This window comes from Haematobia irritans, chromosome 4 (genome assembly GCF_050003625.1).
Source record: "Haematobia irritans isolate KBUSLIRL chromosome 4, ASM5000362v1, whole genome shotgun sequence".
NCBI lineage: Eukaryota > Metazoa > Arthropoda > Insecta > Diptera > Muscidae > Haematobia > Haematobia irritans.
The window spans coordinates 20,684,735-20,699,043 of NC_134400.1; positions in this window are offsets into that span (position 1 = coordinate 20,684,735).

The window sequence follows — 14,309 nt, forward strand, 5'->3', positions numbered from 1 at the left end:
CCAGATTTGACCTCCGGAGCCTCTTGGAGGGGCAAAATTCATCCGATCCGGTTCAAATTAGGAACGTGGTGTTAGTATATGGTCGCTAACAACCATACCAAAATTGGTCCAATCACACAAAAATTGGTCCATATCGGTTCATAATCATGGTTGCCACTAGAGCCAAAAATAATCTACCAAAATTTTATTTCTAGAGAAAATTTTGTCAAAATTTTATTTCTATAGAAAATTTTGTCAAAATTTTATTTCTAGAGAAAATTTTGTTAAAATTTTATTCGGTTCATAATAAAATTTTCATCATTGTCAAAATTTTATTTCTATAGAAAATTTTGTCAAAATTTTATTTCTATAGAAAAATTGGTTCAAATTTTATTCGATTCATAATCATGGTTGCCACTCGAGCCAAAAATAATCTACCAAGATTTTATTTCTATAGAAAATTTTGTCAAAAGTTTATTTCTATAGAAAATTTTTTTAAAATTTTATTTCTGTAGAAATTTTGTCAAAATTTTGTTTCTATAGAAAATTTTGTCAAAATTTTTATTTCTATAGAAAATTTTGTGAAAATTTTATTTCTATAGAAAATTTTGTTAAAATTTTATTTCTGTAGAAAATTTTGTCAAAATTTTATGTTTACTTTGTCAAACTGAATTATATACGTATTGGATCGATCTTTTTTGATTTAATATATACCACGTATGGACTTACATACAATTTAGAAGATGGTGTTAGGAGGTTTTAAGATACCTTGCCATCGGCAAGCGTTACCGCAACTTAAGTAATTCGATCGTGGATGGCAGTGTTTAGAAGAAGTTTCTACGCAATCCATGATGGAGGGTACATAAGCTTCGGCCTGGCCGAACTTACGGCCGTATATACTTGTTATTATTTTATTTTACTTTATTTGTAATTTAATTTAGTTTAATTAATGGATTAATATTATTTACAGATTTCTGCAATATTATGTCTACGTAGAAAACTTTGTTGCCCGCAGTGTTGCCAATTTGGTGCTTTTAGCACCAAATTTAGTGCTTTTTGATTTCTAAAAAGCACCAAATTGCCTTTTTGGTGCCTTTTCAAAAAAAGCACCAACTTGGTGCTTTCTGGCATTTTCATTTAGTGCTTTTGGTGCTTTTTTATTTTTTACAGTATTAAGTTTAATTGATACAAAAATTTTGATTAGACTTTAAAGAGCCGAAGAAACTCAAATTTATTGCCAAATATAGAATATGATTGTTATGAAGTTGGTATTGATTATTTTTTAATTAATATTGTTATTTAGGGTATTCTGTAGGAAAGTCGAGCGATGAGTGTCGAATTTTTGAATTTGGTAAAGATGTCATTAAAAACATTTGTATTAAATTCACAAAAGCACGCACAACTGAAATAAACAATAGACTCCTTCCATATATTAATATTTTGAAAGTTGAAAAACATCACTGATCAAAATGAATTGAACGAAAGCATTAAAAGTGATCAAAGTGTATACTTGAATAGCGGTTCATAATGGTGAGTACTAATTTCGAGTTTTGCCGCTAAAGTGAAAACTATATCAGTAAAATAGGCATAAAATTATGCATATTGCAGCAAATTTTATTGTAACTTGATGGGGAATAGCCAAAAGCAAATTTTCACAAAGTTTGTATTCCATAAAATGAATTATTAAAGAAAAGTAATTGTGAAAAAATGGTTCAGCTAAACTTAATACCCTTAATACCTTAACTTCTTAAAATTCAATTCACAAAAGTTCTATAATACATCTTCGGAAGTTATTTTTTTTTTTTTTAGTAGAGCATTTAATTTTCGATTTTGTGGTGGAAGGTGGTATGTTAGAATTTATAGTATATTTTTGGTGCTTTTTGGCCTTGGGGAGTTGGCAACACTGGTTGCCCGGTGTAATGGTGGTATGTATGTGTAAGGTTTTCCCTCTCTCTTTCTCTCGCATACTCCGCAAAGAGGTCATTGCTAGTCATTGTCTTTTGCAGCAACAGGAGTGTTTTTGCTTTGTCCCCCATTATTCATTCTTATGGTGGAGCGAGTTGTTTGTCTGATTCTCAGAGTATGTGTGTGTGTGCGATAGTGTAATAAATAAAGTTTCGAGTCATTTTGTTGTTATTGTTGTTGTGGGATCTAATGGTATTGACCATACATTTACCAACAATTACATGAAGAGAATCATTTGAGTTTGTGTTAGCCTCTATTTGTGGTTTATTTTGAGTGTTAATCGTCTACCTAGCTTGTGGGTTATTTACTGGTTAACATCATCATTTGCCATGCTCTCCCAGTAAACTTCCACGAAATTATGTCCATCAGTATCAAAAATTGTCGTGTGGTTTTCTAAAGTGTGGTTTTTTTTGCAGTCTTTGATGTTGCTCATCATATTTACATTGAGAAAAAAGGTTTTAATTGGAACAAGTATATACGGCCGCAAGTTCGGCCAGGCCGAATCTTATGTACCCACCACCATGGATTGCGTAGAAACTTCTACGAAAGACTGTCATCCACAATCGAATTACTTGGGTTGTGGTATCTTAAAACTTCTTATTCCTGCATGGTTGTTGGATACCATATACTAACATCACGTACCAAATTTCAACCGAATGGGAAGAATTTTGCTCTTCCAAGGGGCTCTGGAGGTCAAATCTGGGGATCGGTTTATATGGGGCCTATATATAATTATGGACCGATATCGACCAATTTTTGCATGGGAGTTTGAGGCCATATATTAACACCACGTACCAAATTTCAACCGAATCAGATGAATTTTGGTCTTCCAAGAGGTTCCGGAGGTCAAATCTGGTGATCGGTTTATATGGGGGCTATATATAATTATGAACCGATGTGGACCAATTTTTGCATGGTTGTTAGAGACCATATACTAACATCACGTACCAAATTTCAGCCGGATCGGATGAAATTTGCTTCTCTTAGAGGCCTCGCAAGCCAAATCGGGGGATCGGTTTATATGGGGGCTATATATAATTATGGACCGATGTGGACCAATTTTTGCATGGTTGTTAGAGACCATATACTGACACCATGTACCAAATTTCCGCCGGATCGGATGAAATTTGCTTCTCTTAGGGGCCTCGCAAGCCAAATCGGGGGATCGGTTTATATGGGGGCTATATATAATTATGGACCGATGTAGACCAATTTTTGCATGGTTGTTAGAGACCATATACTAACACCATGTACCGAATTTCAGCCGGATCGGATGAAATTTGCTTCTCTTAGGGGCCTCGCAAGCCAAATCGGGGGATCGGTTTATATGGGGGCTATATATAATTATGGACCGATGTGGACCAATTTTTGCATGGTTGTTAGAGACCATATACTAACACCATATACTAAATTTCAGCCGGATCGGATGAAATTTGCTTCTCTTAGAGGCCTCGCAAGCCAAATTTTGGGGTCCGTTTATATGGGGGCTATACGTAAAAGTGGACCGATATGGCCCATTTGCAATACCATCCGACCTACATCAATAACAACTACTTGTGCCAAGTTTCAAGTCGATAGCTTGTTTCGTTCGGAAGTTAGCGTGATTTCAACAGACGGACGGACGGACGGACGGACGGACGGACGGACGGACGGACATGCTCAGATCGACTCAGAATTTCACCACGACCCAGAATATATATACTTTATGGGGTCTTAGAGCAATATTTCGATGTGTTACAAACGGAATGACAAAGTTAATATACCCCCATCCTATGGTGGTGGGTATAAAAATCAAATAACAGAAGAAGTGATAGGAAACCATTTTCCTTAATATTCAAGAGAAAATTTGAATCGAATGATTGCAGCGCCCAAACGTAATGGTTAACCTTCTCTATGATGTGGAAAGTAAAGATCGGCAAAAGGAAGATGATAAGTAGCTGTACCAAATGTCGTCTGGATACTCCCAAAAAAAAGTGAACCATTCATAATGGCTTATTTAAAAAAAAAAACTTTAAAAATTATTAATTGCAGCATGATGCCAAAAATTTAATACCTTTTGTCAAAAATTCCCTATTTTGAAGGAAAAATTTTTTATTAAAAATTATGAAAATATCTTTAGCGCTCGGTAAGTCATCGTATTTTCCATTCAAAAAGCAGGCAGAGTAGTTCATGGAACGACTAAGTATTTCAGACCTATTAACTTAACATTTTTATACCTACCACCATAGAATGGTGACGGGGGTATAATAAGTTTGTCATTCCGTTTGTAACACATCGAAATATTGATTTCCGACTATATAAAGTATATATATTCTTGATCAGGGAGAAATTCTTAGACGATATAAACATGTCCGTCTGTCTGTCTGTTGTAATCACGCTACAGCCTTCAATAATGGCGCTATTGTCCTGAAATTTTGGAACAGAGTCGTCTTATGTTTGCAGGCAGGTCAAGTTCGGAGATGGGCTATATCGGTCCAAGTTTTGATATAGTCCCCATATAAACCGACCTCCCGATTTGTGGTTTTGGGCTTATAATAACTTTAGTTTTTAGCCAATTTGTCTGAAATTGAAAATCTAGAGGTATTTTAGGACCATCAAAAAGTGTACCGAAAATGGTGCCTATCGGTCCATGTTTTGGTATAGCCCCCATATAGATTGATCTCCCGATTTTACTTCTTGGGCTTCTAAAATCTGTAGTTTTTAACCAATTTGCCTGAAATTGGAAATCTAGAGGTATTCTAGGCCCTTAAGAAGGTGTGCCGAGAATGGTGAGTACCGGTCCATGTTTTGATATAGCCCCCATATAGACTGATCTGCCGATTTTACTTCTTGGGCTTCTAGAATCCATAGTTTTTACCCAATATGCCTGAAATTGGAAATCTAGAGGTATTCAAGGAAAATAAAGAGATGTGCCGAAAATGATGAGTATCGGTCCATGTTTTGATATAGCCCCCATATAGACCGATATCCCGATTTTATTTCTTGGGCTTCTAGAATCCGTAGTTTTAATCCAATTGATCTGAAATTGGAAATCTAGAGGTATTCTAGCACCATAAAGACGTGTGTCGAAAATGGTGAGTACCGGTATCCGTAGTTTTTAACCAATTTGCCTGAAATTGGAAATCTAGAGGTATTCTAGGCCCTTAAGATGATGTGCCGCAAATGATGAGTATCGGTCCATGTTTTGATATAGCCCCCATATAGACCGATCTCCCGATTTTACTTCTTGGGCTTCTAGAATCCGTAGTTTTTAACCAATTTTCCTGAAATTGGAAATCTAGAGGTATTCTAGGCCCTTAAGAAGGTGTGCCGAGAATGGTGAGTACCGGTCCATGTTTTGATATAGACCCCATATAGACTGATCTGCCGATTTTAATTCTTGGGCTTCTAGAATCCGTAGTTTTTACCCAATTTGCCTGAAATTGGAAATCTAGAGGTATTCTAGGAAGATAAAGATATGTGCTGAAAATGGTGGTTATCGGTCCATGTTTTCATATAGCCCCCATATAGACTGATCTGCCGATTTTAATTCTTGGGCTTCTAGAATCCGTAGTTTTTACCCAATTTGCCTGAAATTGGAAATCTAGAGGTATTCTAGGAGAATAAAGAGATGTGCCGCAAATGATGAGTATCGGTCCATGTTTTGATATAGCCCCCATATAGACCGATATCCCGATTTTATTTCTTGGGCTTCTAGAATCCGTAGTTTTAATCCAATTTATCTGAAATTGGAAATCTAGAGGTATTCTAGCACCATAAAGACGTGTGTCGAAAATGGTGAGTACCGGTATCCGTAGTTTTTAACCAATTTGCCTGAAATTGGAAATCTAGAGGTATTCTAGGCCCTTAAGAAGGTGTGCCGAGAATGGTGAGTACCGGTCCATGTTTTGATATAGCCCCCATATAGACTGATCTGCCGATTTTAATTCTTGGGCTTCTAGAATCCGTAGTTTTTACCCAATTTGCCTGAAATTAGAAATCTAGTGGTGTTCTAGGAAGATAAATATATGTGCTGAAAATGGTGGTTATCGGTCCATGTTTTGATAGAGCCCCCATATAGACCGATCTCCCGATTTTATTTCTTGGGCTTCTATAATCCGTAGTTTTTAACCAATTTGCCTGAAATTTGAAATCTAGAGGTATTCTAGGCCCTTAAGAAGGTGTGCCGAGAATGGTGAGTACCGGTCCATGTTTTCATAGCCCCCATATAGACTGATCTGCCGATTTTAATTCTTGGGCTTTTAGAATTCATAGTTTTTACCCAGTATGCCTGAAATTGGAAATCTAGAGGTATTCTAGCACCATAAAGACGTGTGTCGGAAATGGTGGTTATCGGTCCATGTTTTGATATAGCCATCTATAGCCCGATCTCCCGATTTTACTTCTTGAGCTTCTAGAATCCGCAGTTTTAATCCAATTTACCTGAAATTGGACATCTAGAGGTATTCTAGCACCATAAAGACGTGTGTCGAAAATGGTGAGTACCGGTCCATGTTTTGATATAGCCCCCATATAGACTGATCTGCCGATTTTAATTGTTGGGCTTCTAGAATCCGTAGTTTTTAACCAATTTGCCTGAAATTGGAAATCTAGAGGTATTCTAGGCCCTTAAGAAGGTGTGCCGAGAATGATGAGTACCGGTCCATGTTTTGATATAGCCCCCATATAGACTGATCTGCCGATTTTAATTCTTGGGCTTCTAGAATCCGTAGTTTTTACCCAATTTGCCTGAAATTGGAAATCTAGAGGTATTCTAGGAGAATAAAGAGATGTGCCGCAAATGATGAGTATCGGTTCATGTTTTGATATAGCCCCCATATAGACCGATCTCCCGATTTTACTTCTTGGGCTTCTAGAATCCGTAGTTTTAATCCAATTTATCTGAAATTGGAAATCTAGAGGTATTCTAGGCCCTTAAGAAGGTGTGCCGAGAATGGTGAGTACCGGTCCATGTTTTGATATAGCCCCCATATAGACTGATCTGCCGATTTTAATTCTTGGGCTTCTAGAATCCGTAGTTTTTAACCAATTTGCCTGAAATTTGAAATCTAGAGGTATTCTAGGACCATAAAAACGTGTGTCAAAAATGATGAGTACCGGTCCATGTTTTGATATAGCCCATGAAAAGTCTTTAAGTCCATGAAAAGTCTTTTAAATTTTCGTTGGACGTTCTTATGACAACTGCATCGGTGGTGCAATATGCTAACTCGACTGTTAACGCGTATGGAGCAGACTATCCAAGGTACGAGTCACGATAGCGGACTTTATTTATTCTTAACCATTACGTTTTCAGATCGTGAACGCTGATTGTTGTTTTGATAACGCATGGTGTCATTTTGACCTTTTGTCCTCCGTCTGATACCACATGTGTGTTGATTCAGTTTCGTGAACGGATCGTTTTGAAACGTGCACGCCGGTCATGATTTTGTTCTATGGGTGTACTTGCGTTAGAATGCAATGGTGTGAGTGAATTTGTAATAGACTGTATTGGGGGAATGCTATTTTGTAGAAATATGGAAGCGGATCTAGTAACCTCTACAAGAAATTCAGCTACAACAAGGAAACTGCCTCAAGGGAATGTGATGTCGCCTTTATTTTGGTTACTTATACTAGATGAAATTCTGACTTTTCTGAACAACAAAGGGATACAAATATTGGCGTATGCAGAGGACATTGTGAGGCTTTACAAATGCGATCCGGCTGGATAAGATGGAACCCTTTTTTGGGTTTTAACCCAAAGAAAACAGAGCTAGTGTTCGTCAAAAAGGAAAGAAAAACCACTGGGTATAAGGACCAACCATTGTATGCGTGTCAAAAGCTCCCTATTTCACTCTGATATAATGTGTGATGCCTTACAGGTTCTAACCAAAAGAAGACGGAGCTAGTGCTCTTCACTAGAGGAAGGAAAATCACCGGGTATAAGAACCCACAATTTTAATGAACGAGATCGAGTCTTTCGAATTCGTCTAAGTACTTGGGAGTTGTCTTAGATTCCAGACTAAAGTGGCTAGGAAATACAGAAATCGTCTAAATAAGACCTACACGCAGAGAAGGAATATGATCACCTGTTTCAAGAGCAAAATGTTATTTTTGTATGGCGACCATGTAACATTTTTGTCACTAAAATGTTATTTTATCGTCAAATATAACCTGCTTGCCGAAATCACATACATGATTCCCGAGGAAATAACATGGTTGCGAAAATCATGTTACATGGTCACCACCCAAAAATAACATTTTGCTCTTAAATCATGTTTGAGGTGATCATATTCCTTCTCTGGGTGTACGCTGTCCCATATGCCCACCGTATGGTGGACCATTACGAACCATCCGAATCATATACAAAATAACCAGGACAGGTCTTATTTATAAAGGGTGATTTGTTAAGAGCTTGATAACTTTTTAAAAAAAAAAAACGCATAAAATTTGCAAAATCTCATCGGTTCTTTATTTGAAACGTTAGATTGGTCCATGACATTTACTTTTTGAAGATAATTTCATTTAAATGTTGACCGCGGCTGCGTCTTAGGTGGTCCATTCGGAAAGTCCAATTTTGGGCAACTTTTTCGAGCATTTCGGCCGGAATAGCCCGAATTTCTTCGGAAATGTTGTCTTCCAAAGCTGGAATAGTTGCTGGCTTATTTCTGTAGACTTTAGACTTGACGTAGCCCCACAAAAAATAGTCTAAAGGCGTCAAATCGCATGATCTTGGTGGCCAACTTACCGGTCCATTTCTTGAGATGAATTGTTCTCCGAAGTTTTCCCTCAAAATGGCCATAGAATCGCGAGCTGTGTGGCATGTAGCGCCATCTTGTTGAAACCACATGTCAACCAAGTTCAGTTCTTCCATTTTTGGCAACAAAAAGTTTGTTAGCATCGAACGATAGCGATCGCCATTCACCGTAACGTTGCGTCCAACAGCATCTTTGAAAAAATACGGTCCAATGATTCCACCAGCGTACAAACCACACCAAACAGTGCATTTTTCGGGATGCATGGGCAGTTCTTGAACGGCTTCTGGTTGCTCTTCACTCCAAATGCGGCAATTTTGCTTATTTACGTAGCCATTCAACCAGAAATGAGCCTCATCGCTGAACAAAATTTGTCGATAAAAAAGCGGATTTTCTGCCACTGATTTTGGTAATAAAATTCAATGATTTGTAAGCGTTGCTCGTTAGTAAGTCTATTCATGATGAAATGTCAAAGCATACTGAGCATCTTTCTCTTTGACACCATGTCTGAAATCCCACGTGATCTGTCAAATACTAATGCATGAAAATCCTAACCTCAAAAGAATCACCCTTTATGACTGGTGCAATGCGAGCAACGGCCTTCGCTACTCTGGAGGTGTTAATTGTAATCTGCGCCTTGGATCTGCGCCTTGGATCTGCAATGCAGGAAAACAGCTGAGGTGATACTCATTATACTGAAGAGTCTGCCCTCATTCGGAAACTCTGATTGCAGACACTTAGAACTCGTTGCTTCAGTGGGGCAACATTTAAGGACAGACTATATTGCGACCCGGTATGTATACGAGGACAAGTTTAAATCGATTATCCCAAGTATCGAGGATTATCAAGAGAGACGCAATCACTTTGGGGATCGGAGCACTTATACGGATGGATCGAGAATGGTTGAAGGGATGGGAATTAGAGAGTCATATAAGATGGGCAGCGGACTTAGTATTTTTCACACTCCACAAAATTCTTTATAGCTCCCTATAACTGTCCTTATTTTAAAGAAGCAGCATCTTTGGAACGGAATCAATACAAAAATCATTAAAGAATGGTCAAGATCTTTGGATTCAAGCAAACTTTTTTTGAGTGTACGTAAAATGTTCTTTTTAGATCTGTAAGTGGTGCATTATTGGCGCCGAAATAATGAATTTCTGCAGGAGGGCAGAATGGGTGCTGGGGATGTCATATAACTGTGCAAGACATAGGGGTCTGAATGTTACCTAGGAAAAGTCCTAATATATCGAACCAAAGTAGTTAGATGTAACTTTAGACAGGACACTGAATTGAAGGAGCCATATCAAAGTGAGGACTGAGATGGCCTACTATTGAGCATTGTGTAAAAGAGCGGTGAATTCTAAATGGGGACTGAATCCAAAGGTGACGCTCTTGATATATGAAATCACAATCAGGTCAATCCTGACATACGCGTCGATAGTCTGGTGAACATCAAAGCAGATGAAGAGCAACATAGTGATTTTACAACGGATCCAAATAGAATTTTGTTGTGGCAATGAAGTCAAAGTAGGAAAAGCGGGCCGAGTTGGATAGATTGACACGGTAGGCACATAAAGCGATGTGGACCAATACAACGGTCGAAAGGATGATGTAAATACTGTGACGTAACCCAGATACGACATAGATTGTAGAACTACTCAAGGAGGTTAGAACGACTGTCAGGAGGACCACGGACACGTAGAATTGAGAGCACATCTGTGCCGAATAGGAGCAGCAGAGAATATTGCATGTAGGACGTGTTTTGAGGATGATGAGGAGATGAGGACAACAGTCAGGAGGACCACGGCACCTAGAATTGGGAGCAACGGAAACAAATTAGGGAATTCTTAAGCTCACTGATGATGGACCACCTTTTATACCCTCCACCATAGGATGGGGGTATATTAACTTTGTCATTCCACTTGTAACACATCGAAATATTGCTCTAACACCCTATAAAGTATATATATATATATATATATATATATATATATATATATATATATATATATATATATATATATATATATATATATATATATATATATATATATATATATATATATATATATATATATATATATATATATATATATATATATATATATATATATATATATATATATATATATATATATATATATATATATATATATTCTGGGTCGAGGTGAAATTCAGAGTCGATCTGAGCATGTCCGTCCGTCCGTCCGTCCGTCTGTTGAAATCACGCTAACTTTCGAACGAAACAAGCTATCGACTTGAAATTTGGCACAAGTAGTTGTTATTGATGTAGGTCGGATGGTATTGCAAATGGGCCATATAGGTCCACTTTAAGTACAGCCCCATTTAAACGGACCCCCAAATTTGGCTTGCGATTGCTCTAAGAGAAGCAAATTTCATCCGATCCGGCTGAAATTTAATACATGGTGTTAGTATATGGTCTCTAACAAACACGCAAAAATTGTTCCACATCGGTCCATAATTATATATAGCCCCCATATAAACCGATCCCCCGATTTGGCTTGCGGAGCCTCTAAGAGAAACAATTTTCATCCGATCCGGCTGAAATTTAATCCATGGTGTTAGTATATGGTCTCTAACAACCATGCAAAAATTGGTCACAATCGGTCCATAATTATATATAGCCCCCATAAAAACCGATCCCCCGATTTGGCTTGCGGAGCCTCTAAGAGAAGCAAATTTCATCCGATCCGGCTAAAATTTGGTACATGGTGTTAGTATATGGTCTCTAATAACCATGCAAAAATTGATCCACATCGGTCCATAATTATATATAGCCCCGATATAAACCGATTTCCCGATTTGGATTGCGGATCCTCTAAGAGAAGCAATTTTCATCCGATCCGGTTGAAATTTGGTACATGGTGTTAGTATATGGTCTCTAATAACCATGCAAAAATTGGTCCACATCCGTCCATAATTATATGTAGCCCCCATATAAATCGATCCCCAGATTTGACCTCCGGAGCCCCTTGGAAGAGCAAAATTCATCCGATTTGGTAGAAATTTGGTACTTGATGTTAGTATACGGTATCCAACAACCATGCAGGAATTGGTTCATATCAGTCCATAATTATATATAGCCCTCATATAAACCGGTCCCCGGTGCCTTTTGGAGAAGCAAAATTCATCCGATCTGGTTGAAATTTAGTACGTGGTGGTAGTATATGATATTTAACAACCATGCCAAAAGTGATCCTTATCAGTCCATAATCATATATAGCCCTCATATAAACCGATCCCGAGATTTGGTTTTGGAGCCACTTGGAGGAGCAAATTTCATCCGAGTCAGTTAAAATTTGATACATGGTGTTAGTATATGGTATCTAATAACCATGCAAAAATTGGTCCACATCGGTCCATAATTATATATAGCCCCGATATAAACCGATCCCCCGATTTGGATTGCGGATCCTCTAAGAGAAGCAAATTTCGTCCGATCCGGTTGAAATTTGGTACATGGTGTTAGTATATGGTCTCTAACAACCATGCAAAAATTGGTCCACATCGGTCGATAATTATATATAGCCCCATATAAACCGATCCCCCGATATGGCTTGCGGAGCCATATGGAGCCACTTGGAGGAGCAAATTTCATCCGAGTCAGCTAAAATTTGGTACATTGGTACACGTATGGACTAACAACTCACAATTTAGAAAACGATGTTAAGAAGTTTTAAGATAGCACAAACCAAGTAATTCGACTGTGGATGACAGTCATTCGTAGAAGTTTCTGCGCAATTCATGGTGGAGGGTACATAAGATTCGGCCTGGCCGAACTTACTGCCGTATATACTTGTTTTTTTATAACCGAGACCGAAAGCATATAAAATGTCGATTAATAATCTTTAGCACTTAGAATTTGATAGCGTTGAACAAATTCCAAGAGTAAAATGTTTCTTCTCTATGTGTAGCCTGTAAATTCTGAAGGGAACCACAATCTGGTGGTAAGCCTTTTGACAAGCACATCCTTTCACATTGGTTTTTCCCACTCACTTGGGGTTGTATCTTTGGATATTATGTGAATTGTCATATGTTAACTCAAACCAGTTGTTGTGGTTTTGCGAAAATTGTCCTTTTGGCTTCACAGATGGGAATAGGGCTTGAGTTCCATGGTATGGTCATGGAATGCCTATTACATAATGGACACTTATATTTTTGGGCTATCATAATGAAGTGATTATCTAAGTGAGCTTTGAATAAAAGATTGGCAATTTAATTTTGTTCACACTGAAAACAAAATCACAGGGACTTGATAAGATAGATTAGGTTACCCATCAGTTTAAGACACAAAATTAAGGGCGCATTTCTTTAAAATAAAAGAAGAAAATATTTGAAACAAGTATATATGGCTGAAAGTTGATTTGGGGTATATCTTGTGTATCTACCTCCATTAATCGCACACAAGTGAAAAGACATACAATAAAAGCAAAAAATTAGAAATTTTACAATGGGTCCAACAGACGTTTTATCTTGGCATAACTGAAGCAATGAAGACCACATGAAGCAGAACCTTTGATACGATACTAGACTTAAGACCTATAGATGTTCAGATCAAAAGCGTAACCGCGATGAGATTTAAGATGTTTGGAGAATGGATGAAACATGGGAAATCATCAACGGTTAACAGGAGAGACGGCGAGTGAAATGACGGATGGCGCAACAATCCATGATCGTATACCTGAGGTGGCCATAGCTGCCGAGTGTGCTGATTGTGACGCCAGTATGATGATCCTTAGAGAATGTGACTCCAGAATAGATACCAGAGGAAAATACTTACTACACCGATGGATCGAACTTGGATGAGAAGACAGTAGTGGACTTTATGTGGAGGATGCAGACAACGAGATCCTATACCGATTAACGGACCCACACAACAAAAGTAAAAAAAAATCGTTTCAAAATCGTGAACGGACGGTAACAAAACGAAACGGAAACGTTCACGAAAAATCAAAATGGAATGTTCACGGTTTAGTCTACGGTTCGTTAGACAATCTTATGGTAACTTCATCGGTGGTGGAATATACATAGGTGGCTGTTAAGGTATTGGAACCACGGTTGTCACTCGAGCCAAAAATAATCTACCAAAGTTTGGAGAAAATTTTACCACAAAACTACCAAACAAATATTTTTATTCCTATGAAAAATTTTGTCAATTTATTCAAAATTTTAATTCTATGGGAAATTGTGTCAATTTTTTTTATAGAAAATTTTGTCAAAATTTTATTTTTATAGAAAATTTTGTCAAAATTTTATTTCTATAGAAAATTTTGTCAAAATTTTATTTCTGTAGAAAATTTTGTCAAAATTTTATTTCTATAGAAAATTTTGTCAAAATTTTATTTCTATAGAAAATTTTGTCAAAATTTTATTTCTATAGAAAATTTTGTCAAAATTTTATTTCTATAGAAAATTTTGTCAAAATTTTATTTCTATAGAAAATTTTGTCAAAATTTTATTTCTATAGAAAATTTTGTCAAAATTTTATTTCTATAGAAAATTTTGTCAAAATTTTATTTCTATAGAAAATTATGTCAAAATTTTATTTCTATAGAAAATTTTGTCAACATTTTATTTTTATAGAAAATTGTGTCAAAATTTTAATTCTATAGA